The following is a 16,104-nucleotide window of genomic DNA, read 5'->3' on the forward strand; positions in this document are numbered from 1 at the left end:
GAAGTTTCCTATCTGGCTTTAACTATTACAAATCTTAATGTCTTGTGGGGAGAAGACAAGTTATGCTTACCTTCACTTGAGATAATACAACTGCTTGTCTTCATTATAGATTTAATTTATAAAACCATAGAAAAAATGTTGTAAATGTATTAATCAGAATTGCCAGCATGCTTCATTTGCACTTTTTAATCAAGTATTCTTTAGAGATTGATGGCATCACTATTGTAATTGATGCTTCTGCTGTAAGGCAATTAAAGAAGGTACATAGATCATGTCAAGCAGAACTGTTTGATATGCTTATATAGAGTCACGAGTTCTGGAATTCAGATACAACAAAATCTGCCACCCTGAGTTTTAAAATTTGCATGCTTTAAGTAAAATTCATTAAAAGTAACATAATTTTGAAAGATATTGTTCTCTTCTCATGAAATGCACTGGGATTGCAGGTGCTAATCACTTCTGGAAACAGAATTACAAAACTTAAACATTGGATTTTGAATCTAAATGTACCACATAGTGATGGTAGATTATGGTGTGAAGGAGAAGGCCCTGCTGTATCTGTTATAATTAAATAGTATTGGGAAAGGTCTTGAGGTGACTACTTCTACAACTTAAATTCAAATCTGTCAGGCAAGGCAAGAAGGAAATGCTGTTCCAGAATTTACTCTCATTTTCTTTGACTTTCCTCAGGAATTTTTTTCCCCTAGAAAACCACATCAAAACCTCCCCAAAAACAAAACAAAAAATTTTATTTCACCAGATGTCTTATTTGTATTTCTGTTTCAGTTTTATTTCTTATATCTTTTTGAAGTCTTGGAATGACATTATTGTCGAGTTAGGAGTAGTTCCTTGTGAGTCAGGGCCAATCCATCAAGAAAGAAGTAACACTGTAATCTGGCGTCAGCAACACAGACTGCAATACCAAAACCCAACGCCAGCTTAAGTTATTATTTTGAAATGTTTTGAATCACAATGAAAAATTTTAAGTCCTAAGAATTTCAGCTTAGTGGGCTGAAATGTTTTGCAGATCTGTGCTATATGGACTGTGTAAAATACAAAAATACAGCACTGAGTCTGTGGTTCTGTTTGAGTTGCCAGTATGTTTATAGGGCTATATGTATTGAAATAAGTATTTTTCTTTCATTCATAACAGTCCTCAAATCAAAAGGGTAAAGAGGGAGAAGGGGGGCAGGGAAGGAGAGTTTTTGTTTTGTTTTGTTTTTAATCTCTTTATTTAATTCTAAGTTTAGAAAACAATGTGAAGGGAAAAGATACCAAGAAAGTACAGTATTTACAAGCTCTGGTTGTTTGAGAGTGTGTGCTTTCTGTCAGTCATTTAAACTTTCTTGGCTAGCTGATCAGAAAAAAATGTTTTGACTCAAGGAGGTGCCATTAAAAAGTTCTCCATGAGTTCTAATTACACCATGAAAAGAGAGGCCAGTCTCAGATACCTCAGCCACTGATACCTCCTCATTGGTTCAGCATATCTGCTAAGGGCTGGATTTGTTCATCCTAGAGAAACATCCTGGAATTCTGTTTCTTCTCATCCAAAGAAGAGCAAGGAAGGTGGTGAAGAGTCTAGAGCGCAAGTCCTGTGAGGAGCGGCTGAGGGAACTGGGGTTGTTTAGCCTGGAGAAAAGGAGGCTGAGGGGAGACCTGATCGCTCTCTACAGCTACCTGAGAGGAGGTTGTAGTGAGGCAGGTGTTGATCTCTTCTCCCAAGTAACAAGTGCTAGGACGAGAGGAAATGGCCTCAAGTTGCGCCAGGGGAGGTTTAGATTGAATGTCAGGAAAAATTTTGTCACTGAAAGGGTTATCAAACACTGGAACATGCTGCCCAGGGAAGTGGTTGAGTCACCATCCCTGGAGGTATTTAAAAGTCCTGTAGATGTGGTGCTTAGGGACATGGTTTAGTGGTGGACTTGGCAATGTTAGGTTAATAGTTGGACTCAATGATCTTAAACGTCTTTTCCATTGTAAATGATTCTTTCATTCTGTGATTCTTGCTATTTAGAAAAGGTGACTATTTTATAATGATGCTAACTGTTATCCTCCTTCAGCTGCAATATCAGTATTAATTCTTAATAAATAAAATAAATCTTATTTATATTATAGAAGAAGAACAATTATTTTAGAGATGTAATTTATACATGCAGATTTGGATCCCTTTAAAAGGCCCAGTATTTCAGGAACCACTAACATGCACCCCCTAACAGTCTATTCCATGTCTCTTGAGTTTTTCTCTGTTAACATTTTTATGCAAATATTTATTAAAAAATTAAAATGTAAGAATTCTTTTACTTCATCAGTAAAGTTGAGGCTGATTAAATAAATTCAGATTAGGAATCCAAGAAAAATTTGTATTCTAATTGTAGCACTTTGTTGGGAATAGAAATTTGTAGGTATGCTTACAGATGATTTTTGTCCCATTAAGGTGGTAAAATCAGTTAAATACTTTTTGATAAAACACATTGAGTGTAAAAATAGCTGTATTTGTGCTTCTGCTGTCATTGTGATCAGTAATCTAACTTGAAAGAAGGAGCAATAAGGATAAAATGGTCAGTGATCTGATACTGAATTTTCTTGAGAAAACCTACATCCATTTCTCAACTATGTATGCAAAAACCACAGACTTTTCTCCCCTGTTCCTGCCTGAAAAAAGGCTTGAGGGGACTTAGGTGGCATCTTTTTTTAGAGATTTTAATAGAATTGTCTCTGAAGCACTGGTTAGTAAAACTGCTTTTGCCATCCGTTCTTTGCTGTGTCTAACAAGTTCATGTATTTTTCTCTTCCATGCCGTGAGCCTTCATTTAATCACAGGACATGATATTGTATTTCCCTTCATTTCCAGTAGGAATAATTGGTAGCAGAAATTTATTTATTAAAATTAGATATCTAAGCTAGACGCTGGGATACCTCTAGAGAGCTGTTCAGTTTATTCTGAGATAGGTTTCTAAGGTCAGCTGAATCCCTTCTAGATGTGTGTTTCTCTTTGTTGACCAGGTTCCTATAACAGATGCTTTTAGATCTTAACTTTTAGATGTTGAAGAATTAGAAGAAATTAATCTCACAGGTCCTGCCTGCCAGTTTTTATTTGTCTCCACTCTTTCTTTTAAAATTATAGCTTTATCAGAAGAACAATCCTCCAACTTAAATTCTGTGTATTTTTTCTGTGTGTGTTAATATGCTGCAGTATAGTTTGCTTTCCTTCTTCCTGTTTATGTACCACATTCAGGAGATCCTTCTCTCTCATTTTTCATCTGCTCTCTCGATTTTTGAATCTAATGACTGTGTTTGCTTGGCCTTAAAAAAAAAAAAAAAAAAAAAAAAAAGCACGTGAAGACCAATCATTCTCTGGCCTTTAGATTTCTCAGTGTCTCAGATAAAACAATCAATTTGTAACCCCTTAGTCCATCAATCAGTAATATACCTTTTGTACTCTTTATCCTACAACAGCAATTAGATTCTACTTGCTTATTTCCCCTGCAGTGCTATATGTAATGTGTGAGCACTTCATGATAATTAATGAGTTTTATCCTCACAACAAGGTAGGAGGTATTATATTACCATTTTTCATATCTCATAGGAAGATAATGGCCAAACTTGTAATTTAATACAGGTCTCTCAGGTTTTCATTCACTGTCCTTTTCCCTAGAACCCTTTCAGTTTGATATATTGCAGTCTGTGTCATGCACTTTAATTTGCAGGTGTCAACTGCTTGTGTTGTATTTGGACAAATGCTGCAGTGCTTTTATTGGACAGCTGAGTGCTACTGCATTAAGATGCCCTTTACCATAAGTTTTAATATCGCTTTGCCTCTTTTTTCTTTGTGTCCTTTGTACCCCGACCCTATTTATAGTCATCTTTGTTTCACTGTTGAGTTCTTTCCTGTTTTTTTTTGTGCTGGTCTCTATTTTATTTCTAGTGATTCCACATCATCTTTATACTTTATTTCTAAATCTATCTTTTCTGTTCCCATGTGTCCAGGTAATCCACCTCTCCACTGTGCACTGAATTGCTCGATTGAATTTTCATTCTTCCTTGATTCCTTCCTTAATGTTTGTCTCATCTGCTTTTTGCATCTTGCTCCTTTTCTGCCTTTTTTATAGTGTAATTTCTTGTCCTGGTTTTATAAACTCCTTCTTGCACAAGGTACCACAGCCTAAGGAAAAGATTGAAATTTTTCAGTGATGTAACTGAAAGGACTAAGTATTGCAAATAAACAAACAAAAGTTTCTTTAACATGAAACCAGCCACACCTCGCTGGACATTTGCTGCTCCTCCGTAGGTCTTCCTCATTAGGTTTTAATTGGGAGCAGCCAGTTGCATATCTTGGCAAGAGGTATCTCTCTAGTTAGCACAAGTGATTTATTAGAGATTTCCTTTGTGCGGTCCCATGTTGGATTGCAGTCATGACTAACGGAACAGTACTTCTTGTACAGTTATTGATCATATATTAAATGATAGTAACACTTTTTATTTTATTTTACTGAATTAACGTGAAGGCTCTAGAATTATGGGTCCCTTTGGGGAGTAACTACCTGCACAAAATGTGAATTCACCGTGACTAGGGTAAATGTGTGGGTTCCACATGAGGAAAGCAATCTGGAGAATGCCTATGGCTGTTTTAAATATGAAAAACAGTTTTTCATTACTTTATAGAACTTGCAGGGAGAAATCTTTTAAAACTGATAAGCTGTCTTTGCCACATGGTTTAGACAGTATCTCTAATTCAGTAATGCCTTGTTATTTTGGAATCACATGGGAAACATGAGCTCTCTCTGAGTTTAAAACTGCAGCATAAATGCAGCTATCAAGTTTTAAATAATAATGATGAAAAAATATATATCTACATCAAGTTGAAAACTGTTGTAAAACTAAGAAAGGATGATTAGGTGTGAATGTAAACATAATTTCAAAAAATTCCTGGTGGGTTTTAACATACCACAATTCTGGGCGTATAAGGTGGAATGCATCAGGTGGAGAACATAGGAATTGATTGTAATAATCTTTTGCCTGCTGTTTTATAAGTGGTTTTTTTTAAAACACCCTAATCTTCATTCGTAAATGTGGGTAAGCTATAACCTGCTCTCTTTCCATACACCGAATCCATCTCCCATTTTAGAATGGAAAGCTGAGAGATGGGAAAATTTTCAAACCAGACACATCACCCCACTTGCTTCAGAAAGTACACTTCCTATGCTTTTTAGAAAGCAAAATAATTTCTACCCCAAACTTTTTCTTTTTTTTTTTTAATTATGAATGTATGGTCAAAGTAAATATTGGGCAGAAGTAAGCAGAGAACAGAATGGTTATCTAAGAGGCACACTCCTTGTAGGTCTGCTTCTTCCCTAGAAGAGACACTGACATTTATAGGCATGCTGACAGTGGCATTGGAGGCTTATTGAGTCTCTGCTTATACCCTTACACAAATCTTTTCTTTTCTACTGATTAATGGTATCAAGTGTTGCAAAATCGGTTTTGATTTGCAGACATGACTAACTTAGTAAAAAGAAGTCTGATCATGAATTAACCCAGGTTTACTTGAAACCAAGTCTGAATCTACGCTAGATTTGATCAAAGCAATGCTGGATGGTTTTTTCTCCTGCCAGCAGAATTCAGGGATTTTTTGGCTTTTCTCTTCATAACCTGCATTGAAAAATAGCAGAATGATTTGATTTATTGAACAAACAAGTATAGTATTTTATGTATTTTGTAGCTGGGCGGCAGAAAAGAAGAGTTTTGTCTGTAAGCCAGTGTCCCAGGAGCTGCACGTTGGGTCAGGTAGCGCCACTGAGGAGGAGGTGGCACCTGAATGTGGTCAGTTGGGAGGAGGGTCTGGAGCTGGGGCACGGCAGAAGGGGAACTCCAGAGGTCAAGTCTCAAAGGTAACAGGTATAAAAAAACTTTGTTCTAGAGACTGGAAGGACGATGCCAGGTTTCTGCAAGTCCCACAGCTGCCGGTTGCTGGACTGAAAAGTGAGACTGCATGTAAAGACCTGCCCTGACAGTACAGAGAAAGCTGGGGCAGGGATTGCTTTACCTATTACATGTCACCCAGCAGATACCAATTTCCTCCAGTTTTGGAAGTTTTTTTTAACCTTATTCTGATAATATATACCTTTAGAAATCTCCCTTGTATCTGCATATGTAAGAGGAGTTCTATCTCAGTGATTTGACTGGCTCTGGATGCCAGCATACAAATAACAAAATCAATATTCTACCGTCTCGTTTTAGCTACAGGTAGATTTCAAAGCATCGTTTTCTTCCTGAGCTGAAGCTACACATTTTTTAGCATTTCATAGACAGTGAAGGATTGGCATTTCCAGTGAGAAATTTGTCTCAAATAATTTAGGAAAAGCTTAAGTGCTAGGCTGTAGAAGACCTAGTCTCCTTTTACAATAGGGCAGCCTAGCCATAGTAGCCAGCTAACTTCCTCATCTAAAGTTGCGTGGTGCTCTTATTCTCTGCTTTCACTGTATGACGACCAATATGGTTTGGCATTGTAACATCTCAGGGAACTATGTGAAATGGATACAATTGCAATTAGGATGTATTGTGTTTCTTTTTATCTTCTCTTTGTCCTTTGCTTCTTTGATGCTGAAAAAAGTTGTTAAAATGAGTCATAAAGAATTTGCCCCATCGTTTACAATAAGTAAGTAGACAAAGTATATTTCGTACAGATTGGAAAGTGTGGTCAGATAGCTTGACGATAACTGTGATTTGTACACCCCTGCACTCAAGAAGGCTCCAACAAGTATCCCTTCTATGTATAGTAGGTCTTTTTAGGGATTATTTTTGTTAGTGCTGTTCTTCGTGTGTGTAAACTGCAGCTATTTTTAGATTAATTTTCTTCTCCTTCTGAAGCTACTAGGGTTTTTCAGCAGGCCAAGATATTGCAGATAATGGATTAAATAATATTTACGTACCTAGTTCTCATATTTTCTGTTTAATGTTGCATCTATTTATGGTATGTGGTAGAATTAGGCATGTGAAAATTTCACTGGAAAACACCGTTTAGTACTTGTTTTAGATGATATTTTGTACGTTCTTGGAGAATCACGATACCGAAGTGGGCTAATGGTTAAATTTGTAAATTGACTGAAATATTAGTTGACTGATGTTTAATGGAAGTATTTTGAATTTGAACTCTTTGACAACTTCAGCTGCATCTGTGCCATTTATTCTGATTCTTGACAATATGACATGGATTTTATCGACATTTTGTTTGTTTTGGTTTTTTTCCCTTCTCACTGTAATATGTATTAGCTATACAGACAAATGCCCTATTCTAGCCTTTTTTTAATATAGACAAGGGAGACATTTTGCTGGGGTAAATTGCTCTTAGACTGACCTAAGCTATAAGAGGGAAAGAACATTTTTGCTAATATAAATTATATCTTCCGTTATGAAAGACTGTCAGAGTAGGACTGTTGATACGCCCATATAAAGCACATTTTTAAAGCCTGAGAGAAGTTTCATTAGAACAGGAATTTCTAATTGTAATAAATGTCATATTTTTCAACTCTATTTTCATTTTTGTTAAAATATATCTTGATTATTAACCTATATCTTTTGATACTGGCATGTAGTACTTGGAATTAATAATTAAGTCTATAATACATTTAAAATTTTGTGAAATTAAGATGGAAAAATTGATAGATTCTCATAGATGCCCTAACCTATTTCCATTTTCAGAAAATACTTTCTGGTTGTTGCACTTTTTGATTCCTGAGAGCATTCCAAGCCTCTGTCCCATGCTTCTCAAATATACAACATAATCAGAGATGTTACTCTTTTAAGTTATTATATTCTAGATATCATAGAACATACTTACTTTGGTACATAGGTTGAAAAAAATTATTTTAATTAATATGTTTGAAAATAAACTGCCTTAAAAAGGTAGATACATATTTAATCTTTTTTTATGTAATAAATTAACTACGCTTTGGGGAGTTGTATCTCTCACTGCAGTGTATAACAAAAATAATGTTTTGTGGTTAAAAAATACACTTCTTGCTGTAGTGAAGATGTAGACAAATCCTGTTATAAGATAGCACAAAGTGTCTTACCTCTAGTATATGGGGAGGAAGAGTAAGCAGGAGAACCATATTTTTATGTTCTTTAGTGTTACATCTGTTCTTCATCCTTTTTATACAAGAGGACTTATTGTTCTTTTTTCTTGTAATTGCATGGTACCTTGACTTCCAGGTCTTTTAGGAGAATGCATACTCCAGTGTTTTTGCTGTGCACTTTCCTCTCTCACATCTGGAATCCAGTGTTACAATTTCTAACTGTGATTTGGATGCCATTCTTTGGAAAATGAGCGTTGGAACTGATAGTGAGGGCATGATTGACATTGTCTGCTTTAGTACCAAGACTTTTTGCATTGTTCACTGAGGAATGTGTGCCTTTTTCCGAGTATCACTGGGAAACACATCAGGTCTTTCCATTTCAAGGCATTATAGGTAAGCTTGAGTCCAGCCCATAGGGAGAAAAGGCATTCCTTTGAGCTTCCTATTGAAATTATAATGATCTATTGCCACAGGGAACATGGCTTCTTGCTTTTTTTTCTTCTTCTTTTTTTTTTTTTTTTTTGTATTCCAGTTAAAAAACTAGGTGTCAGGTTTTTATTACTTTATTCAAATTTGTGCAAGTCTTCTCCCAAATGAATTTATGTTCGAGGCTGCAATGAAAAATACATGATAATGAAATATATGACTGCCCCAAAGCTATCTCCTACCTGTGAAACAGAGTTATGAAATAATAATGGCAAGAGTGATAACTGTAGTTGTCAGTGTCCTAAAAAAGATGAGGATGTTCTTAATGCGGAGAATCCTACCTTGAAGGCAAATTTGCACAAAAGAGCAGTGCTTGAAGTCTCCCTATGGAGGCTAAGTTTATGCCACATCAAAGATCAGAATTCAGCCCTAAAGTTAGTGATTCATCAGTTTAATGGAAAATTTCTTCCTTCAGGATATTTCCTACTAATATCAAATGCATGAGAGATAACAATTACAGTGAATGCATTGTATTGTTTATTGGTAAATAAAAGGAACTCCAAAAGCTGAACTTGTTATAGAATGTTTATAGCATTTGAAGCAGTGATTTTTAGTGAGTGCTTTGTTGCCCAATTACAAATAGCAATGTTGTACAAGTGTCTTGACATGTCACTTTGAAATGTGAGGGTCACATTGAGATTTTTAAGTGGTAAAAACCAAATCACTGAATCTGATGTTTTCATATGATTGATCGAAGGTGGAAGTAGGCTTTGAAAATTCCAAGTCATATCAAGAACCCTGGAACAGAGCACTTAAAATATTTTAATAAGATTTAATGTTTAGGCTCAAGATAGCTAAATCACCAAAATCTTTGAGTCCTGTTTTCAAGTTTAAGAAGTTAAGAAAAAGAGACAATGTGCTGATAGGTGTATCCTCTGTGGTTCTGCTGATCTACTGGTTACTCCTATGTCAGATGAAATAAATGACCAAATGAGCCTTCCTCATAATTATGGCTGAGATAAGAGGTAAATATTGTAATTACAAAATTGGCTTTAATATTCACTTTGTATATGGGGCAAAGGAGACATTCTGGAATCCCCATTCTGTGAAGCATATACAATTATTATTAGTTGATTGGGAGATTAATATGTAGTTTTACTTTCCTCCGATACCCTGAAATGCTGCTTTACTCAGAGACGTAATAGTGTATTTGCTTTCTTGGAGATACTTTCACAGTGGTGTATGATTCTGAATATATTCCCAAACAGGAAATAATCTATGCATTTTACTGTTTTGGGATTTTCAGGGAGTTCCCTGTAGTTTCAGTGATCTGAAATGCAGTTCCTCGCCTGTTCCTGCCCTGCCTCTGATTCTGCAGATGAGAGCATTTCTGAACTGGCCAATGCAATCTGCAAAAGGCTGGATCACTTTCCCTGGCCTTTGCACATAGCCATTCTCAACATGCTCTGTCCCTGTTGGAGAACAGATGAAAAAAAAAAGACTGAAGAAGAAAACCATATCTAATATAAAGCATTTCATTTCTATGTGTTTGTAAGTGAATGATCAGTCTATTCTGTGAAGTGTAAGGCTTTCTTACTGTATCCAGTGCTATCCTTTCCTGCAGTTATCTTCATTAACATCTCTAGTTTCCAGTACTTGCCGTAATATGGCAAAGCAGCAGAGCTTTAGAATTGAAGCCTCTCCTTTTATGCAAGGTCATTTATTCTTAAGTTCTGCACCTGAGTCATGCCTTGCGTAGAGCTGAGTAGGAAGCAGTCTGGGGTTTAGCTTCAGAAATATTACTTGCCCACATGGCTCTGAAAGGCCATCTGTGCTTCTGCTTTTGTCTTGTGACTTGAAGTCTTTCAGAGTTTTTAGTGTTGGTATGTGAAAAGGTGGGTTAAAGCTACTCCTGCAGCTCACTTTATGGTGTGTACTGCAACTAACGTTTAATCCAGTGGGGAATCACATTGTCCAGACCCTAAAAACTTTTGAACTCATCGGCTTCGGCTGACCTTTTACAAAGGTATTTTCTTTTGCTGACTTTTTTGTAGTGCTTTCAAAATCTAAAGGTTGACCTGTTTCTTCTTCTTTTTTTTCTTTTTCTTTTTTTCTTTTTTTTTTTTCTTCTGTTTGTTTTTGTTTTTGTTTTTCCTCTGATGTGCTTTTCTTCTTGGGCAGAATATCTTTCTAAAATTTCCCTCAGTCTCTGTGAATGCTATTCTTCTAATTTTTTGCATTGTTAGGATTTCACCATACTAACGTTTTTAAAAAATGTATACATAGTCTTACATGGTGTTATGGCAATTTACTTAAATTGTTATATGGTATTTAGTCTGCAGGGAAAGTCTATGGTCCATATGTAACCCAGAGGTGAGTGCATGGTTTACTGTTACCTACTGCTTTTACCTACCTAGATACAGCTGGCATTAATTAGTGAAAAGCTGCATTATATTTAGGTAAGCAGGAATTAGTGAGTGGTGTTTATATAGTGTTTTGAGCCCCATTAGTGTTAACTCAGAGAATCACAGAAAAAAATAGATTAGGAGGGTTTTTGGAGGTCATGTAGTCCAACCTCCTTCTCAAAGCAGGGCTTTACTGTTATTAATGTTGTTATTGACACAGAAGACGGTATAAATTAAGAAGAAGGAGCAATAACCAATTAGTATGCTTCAGGATGTACAAAATCTGGACCTAACCAGTATGACTGAAGATAAGAGTGAGCTGTGAAACAGGATCAGCCGATGGCTTAGCAAAAGCATGGCAAAGACAACTGCATCAGATGAAAAAATCGAATTAATTAAATGTTCACATTCAGTTGGTATTATAACTAATTCCCAATGAAGCATTAAGATGATTTAACAGTTTTTGTTCTCCAGGGATATGATCTTTAATCAGATGTGGGGGTGGTAAAAGGTAGGCAGTGTAATTTATTCCAATAAGAGTAGAACAGTTCCTAGTTTGAAATTTAATTGGGTGATGTATGAAAAATCTAAATTATCTAGAGTGCATTTTGATCTTGAAATTGTAGGTGACCAAGTATTCTGTGGGACTTTTGTCAACAATGGGTATTTTTATTTCATTTTATTACATATGTTTGAATACTCTTATGGGATGTGAATGATCAATGATTTGAACGAGGCCTATGAATTTTAAAGGATATTGGTTTTTTGTTAATAATTGACTGGGCTTTTCTAACTACTCATAACATTTAAATCAGTTAGAGTAAGATGTGCTTTTATTCTAATATGACCCTGCATTCCTAGTGTTGGCTAATGACACCGTCTTATCCAGTCAAGCCACTATTAAAGTCAGTGCTGAAGTAGGCAGTTCTGTGCAACACATGAGAACTTAAGGACAGGTGGGAAAATCACTCTTAGTGAACACCCTGGTCCTGAACCCCTGAGTTTTCCTAGGCCATCACCCCATATAGAAGAAAACCAAGTCGGGCGGTTCAGGTGGGGTTACACATCGTGATTCCTGAACTATGACCAGGATGTACAACCCAGGAGGGATATGGAGGTGTTGCCTGAACCTTCAGGAACAGAGGGGATAGAATTAGGGACCACTGAAGCTAGTCAGACAACACATGTCCATGGGACCAGATGGGATGGATCCAAGGGTGATGATGTCATTATAAGGCAGATCTCCATCATCCTTGATGGGGATTAGGAAAGGTTCTTGGTGACTTGGGGGTGGGGAAGAGTCACACTTATCTTTAGGAAGATAAATATATCTTATATGTCTTATGTGCTTAAATATTTAAAATACATATTTCATTTTACCTGACATTGTAGTTAAAGAGAAAATAGGAGAGGGCAGAAATGAATTTTTGCATACTGATGTTACTGCAGCAGACTTTATGCAGGTTTGCTGTGAAGGTCAGCTGTTATCTGTAATTATGAGAAAAGAACGTAACTTACAATTCTTTTCTGGTGATTAAATAAGAAGTCAAGGTTCTAACAAATACTAACTCACTAAAATATCGTATCGGTTTTAGGAAAGACAAGCTGATGGCACAGGTCTCTAAAATAAATTGCATTAATTGCTAATATGCTTAGGTGACATCAGATTTTCAGCCCCTCACTCTGCCGTCTGATCTAGCCTTAGCCTTACTTTGTTGAGACACTTACAGAATAGAGTCTCTGCCTCTTCAAATCAGAGGTACAGGTATCGTGGCTTGCTTGCTTTGGGCCTGTGGTTGCAAGTAGGTGGTCTCCCTGAACTCAGTGGGCATTAGTTGTAGGAACAGGCTGACTCAGGCAACTTATACTTTTAGTTTTCAAGTAAATATCAAGGAGATGGAGGAATGGTCTTGGATTAGAAAGTGGAACAAGTTTTATTTGGTATGTCTGGTAAGAATTTGAATTCTTATCTTCAGTTTAAAAGAGTAAATCTGAGCAGGTGTGTACTCCAGCCTCTCTGGGAAAAGTATTAGTGAACAGATCTGAATTTTTAGTATGATGTATTGCCATGTTCTGTCCCATTTGCATCACTAGTCTACCACAAAATTCCTTCTTTAATACTTGATCAGCCATATGCTGACTACCTTTTTTAGCTGGGTAATTGTTCATCATGTTGTTGAAACCAGGCTGTCTCTTTCACTTTCCTACTTGCAAAATTGTATAGAATTTTTATTTAATGACTTGTAAGCCATAGATACGAAATGCAAGGATAGATCCTATGGATATGATTAAAAATAAAAATAGTATCAGTCCTTTTAGCATTTTTCTTCACAACATGGATGACAAAATGCTGGTATAATCATTTGAAATTCAAAATAATTGCTGTTATAATTTCTATTAATTCCTTTATTACTATCTTTTCATCATCTTATGGTTATTTTTGTAGCTTATTGCCAAATGAACTCTTATATCTTCATAATGTTCCATTTTGACAGAAATTAAGAAAATAGTTATATTATTTACAAGAAACTATAATTCTCTGAGTCATGGTATTTAAGGCATACTCACAGATGTAATGTCAACTCTTTCAAACAGAAGATGATTTCCAGAAGCTTGGATTTCTTTTTTTGAAACTCTCTCCACCTGAAGAAATTAGGACAACCCAGTCCTTTTCATCTGTTTCTTTAAAATGTAATTCACTGGAAGGCTAGAAGAGAGCCAGACTTTCATAGAATCATTGAATAGTTTGGGTTGGAAGGGACCTTTAAAGGTCATCTAGTCCACCCCCGCTGCCGTGGGCAGGGACATCTTCAACTAGATCAGGTTGCTCAAAGCCCCGTCCAGCCTGACCTTGAATGTTTCCAGGGTTGGGGCATCTACCACCTCTCTGGGCAACCTGTGCCAGTGTTTCACCATCCTCATCATAAAAAATTTGTTCCCTATATCTAGTCTGAATCTACGATCTTTTAGTTTAAAACCATTACCCCTTGTCCTATCACTACAGGCCCTACTAAGAAGTCTGTCCCCAGACTTCCAAGTCTTTATGTTTGATAAATGGATTACATCAAGGATTCATTTATTCATGAAACCAAAGTCATGATGCAGTGAATTTTGTGAATAGGCTGGTATACAAAGAAAGAGAAAACACTATTGTATTTGGGATACATAATAATTTTGTGGGTATCTAAAAATTCTGATCAGAAGCTGTGAACTGTGAAGGTCAGACAAACGAATGCATTGAGTGGGTTTTGAACCATCCATAAAAAATAATATAGTTCTATATACATAAGACAGGGACAAGCCTGTAAATAGATGTATAGAAATTATTATCAGTAGAAGATAGTTTGCATTCAGGAAAATGTCTTAAGAGTCAAATAAATGCTTTTTAATTAATTTGGCTATATTTGATGCATACTAAAGTTATTCAGTTGGCAGAATGCTGAAAATAAAATGACTGCTATAAAACTTCTTTTAAAAAAAAGTAAATACTCAATGCAGAGTTCCATTCATTTTCTTACTGACATACAGTAACCGACCGATACATTAGAAACATATGGAAACAGTGAAAGCACTGAAAACAACTCATATATATTTTAAATAAATGGCCCTTGAGCACGACACACTGACAGTTGCAAACACAAAACTATTTCCCTACATCTGAAGCTACCCAGACAGTATATATATATGTATATATATTCTTATATTTATATATATGAATATATATATGTTCATATGTTTATCAGCAGTCTGTTGTCTAACAGATAAAGTAAGAATATTTAAGTCCCGAGCCAACTGTTTTCTTATTTTATTTATAACTCTTTTGGTCAAGTTTTGTCCCTAAGAGTAGACAGAAGGTTGTCACTTCACTTAAAATCTTAGTGTAGCTGAATGAAGACCTCGGTCTCCCACTGACACAGAAACAAAAATGAAGTAAACTGTTCGCAGTTCTGTCACAACCACCTAATGTACTCTGCGGTTTTCCTGCAGCTAGAAAATCATATCTATTGAAAAGGAAATAAAAATGTTGTCAGAAGGCAATGCACTCATGACATTGTCTAAAATGCTATGAAAGTGCTTTGGCTATTAGAAGTATATTCTAGCTGCCTCTTCAAAATTAACTTCCCTCCATCTTGTCCTTAGAAGAGCTGTTCCCATCCTTTGCTTGCTGCAGGCCTATTGCTGAGCCGTGTGCTTCAAGCAACATCTCATTTTACTCTCCCCATCAGGTCCAGCTGTAACTTTTTAATGGGGCCACAAGCAGTGCTGGAGGGGCTGTGTATGTAGTTCTGCTGGATTACTTTCCTCAGGGAGGAAAAAACCCTGACAAAACAGCAAAACTGATTTTGAGTAAGGAACTGAGCGTAGGAAAAATTCTATGCTTATTTTGTATATGATAGCACTCATTTGTACAGGGTAGATCTGGGAGTGAACTAAAAGAAGCATAGGCAGTGAGACTCAATTGCTTAAAGTTTTACATTTAGAAATTTCAACAGATATTCAGAAATCAAAAAAGGGGAGAAACCTAGAGATGAAAATGTAAAACTTTTGGAAATCTGCAAAGAAAGACAGAAAGGAATGACAGAACAAGAATTTTGATGTCCCTAAAACTGTAACAATTATAATTCTATCCACATTCATTCTCTAAAATGGCATCGATAGGGACAGTGAGGTTTTATGCAAAACACAGTCCCTAGATAGTAGGGCAATGGAAAATACTAGCAACCAATTCCTTTCTATTTTACATAAGTATGAAAGCAGGCAGGTGCCATTATTTCTTGCTGGATATTGGTTTGGGAATTTAAAAAAAGAAATCTACCTTTTATTCTTTTGTCCTGATGCTAAATCTGTTCTAATGCTTAGAGCAACTTCTGTGTTGTTCCTGAAAAGAGTTTGCCTTCAGAAAGCAACTAAAGATTGCTTCAGTTTGGTTGTGGGGTTTTGTGTGTTTAATTGACAATATTTTTTTAGTTAATATAAGTTTTCTGATCTTCAGTTTTAACAGCTGCAAGAAGCAAAAACTAGTAAGTTTTATATTTGTGGAAAAAATATCTAATTTCTACAGTAACTGGTGCTTTTCAATTAAATGAAAATGTTAATAGTAGAGATACAAAATCCACTTGTCTTCCTGTGGCTTTGATGACGAAAAGTAACTGAATGCTGTGGAAAGGAATTGGGATGTTTGGCTGCAGTGAAATAGG

At 36.0% G+C, this 16,104-nt stretch overlaps 1 protein-coding gene across 13 annotated transcripts in view; it reads left to right on the forward strand.

Moving 5' to 3' along the window:
- CACNA2D1 (calcium voltage-gated channel auxiliary subunit alpha2delta 1) overlaps positions 1–16,104 on the forward strand; it is a 427,231-nt gene that overhangs the window by 227,790 nt on the left and 183,337 nt on the right. The gene's annotated exons all lie outside the window — the stretch shown is intronic.

Source organism: Accipiter gentilis, chromosome 11, assembly GCF_929443795.1.
Source record: "Accipiter gentilis chromosome 11, bAccGen1.1, whole genome shotgun sequence".
NCBI classification, from domain to species: Eukaryota; Metazoa; Chordata; class Aves; order Accipitriformes; family Accipitridae; genus Astur; species Astur gentilis.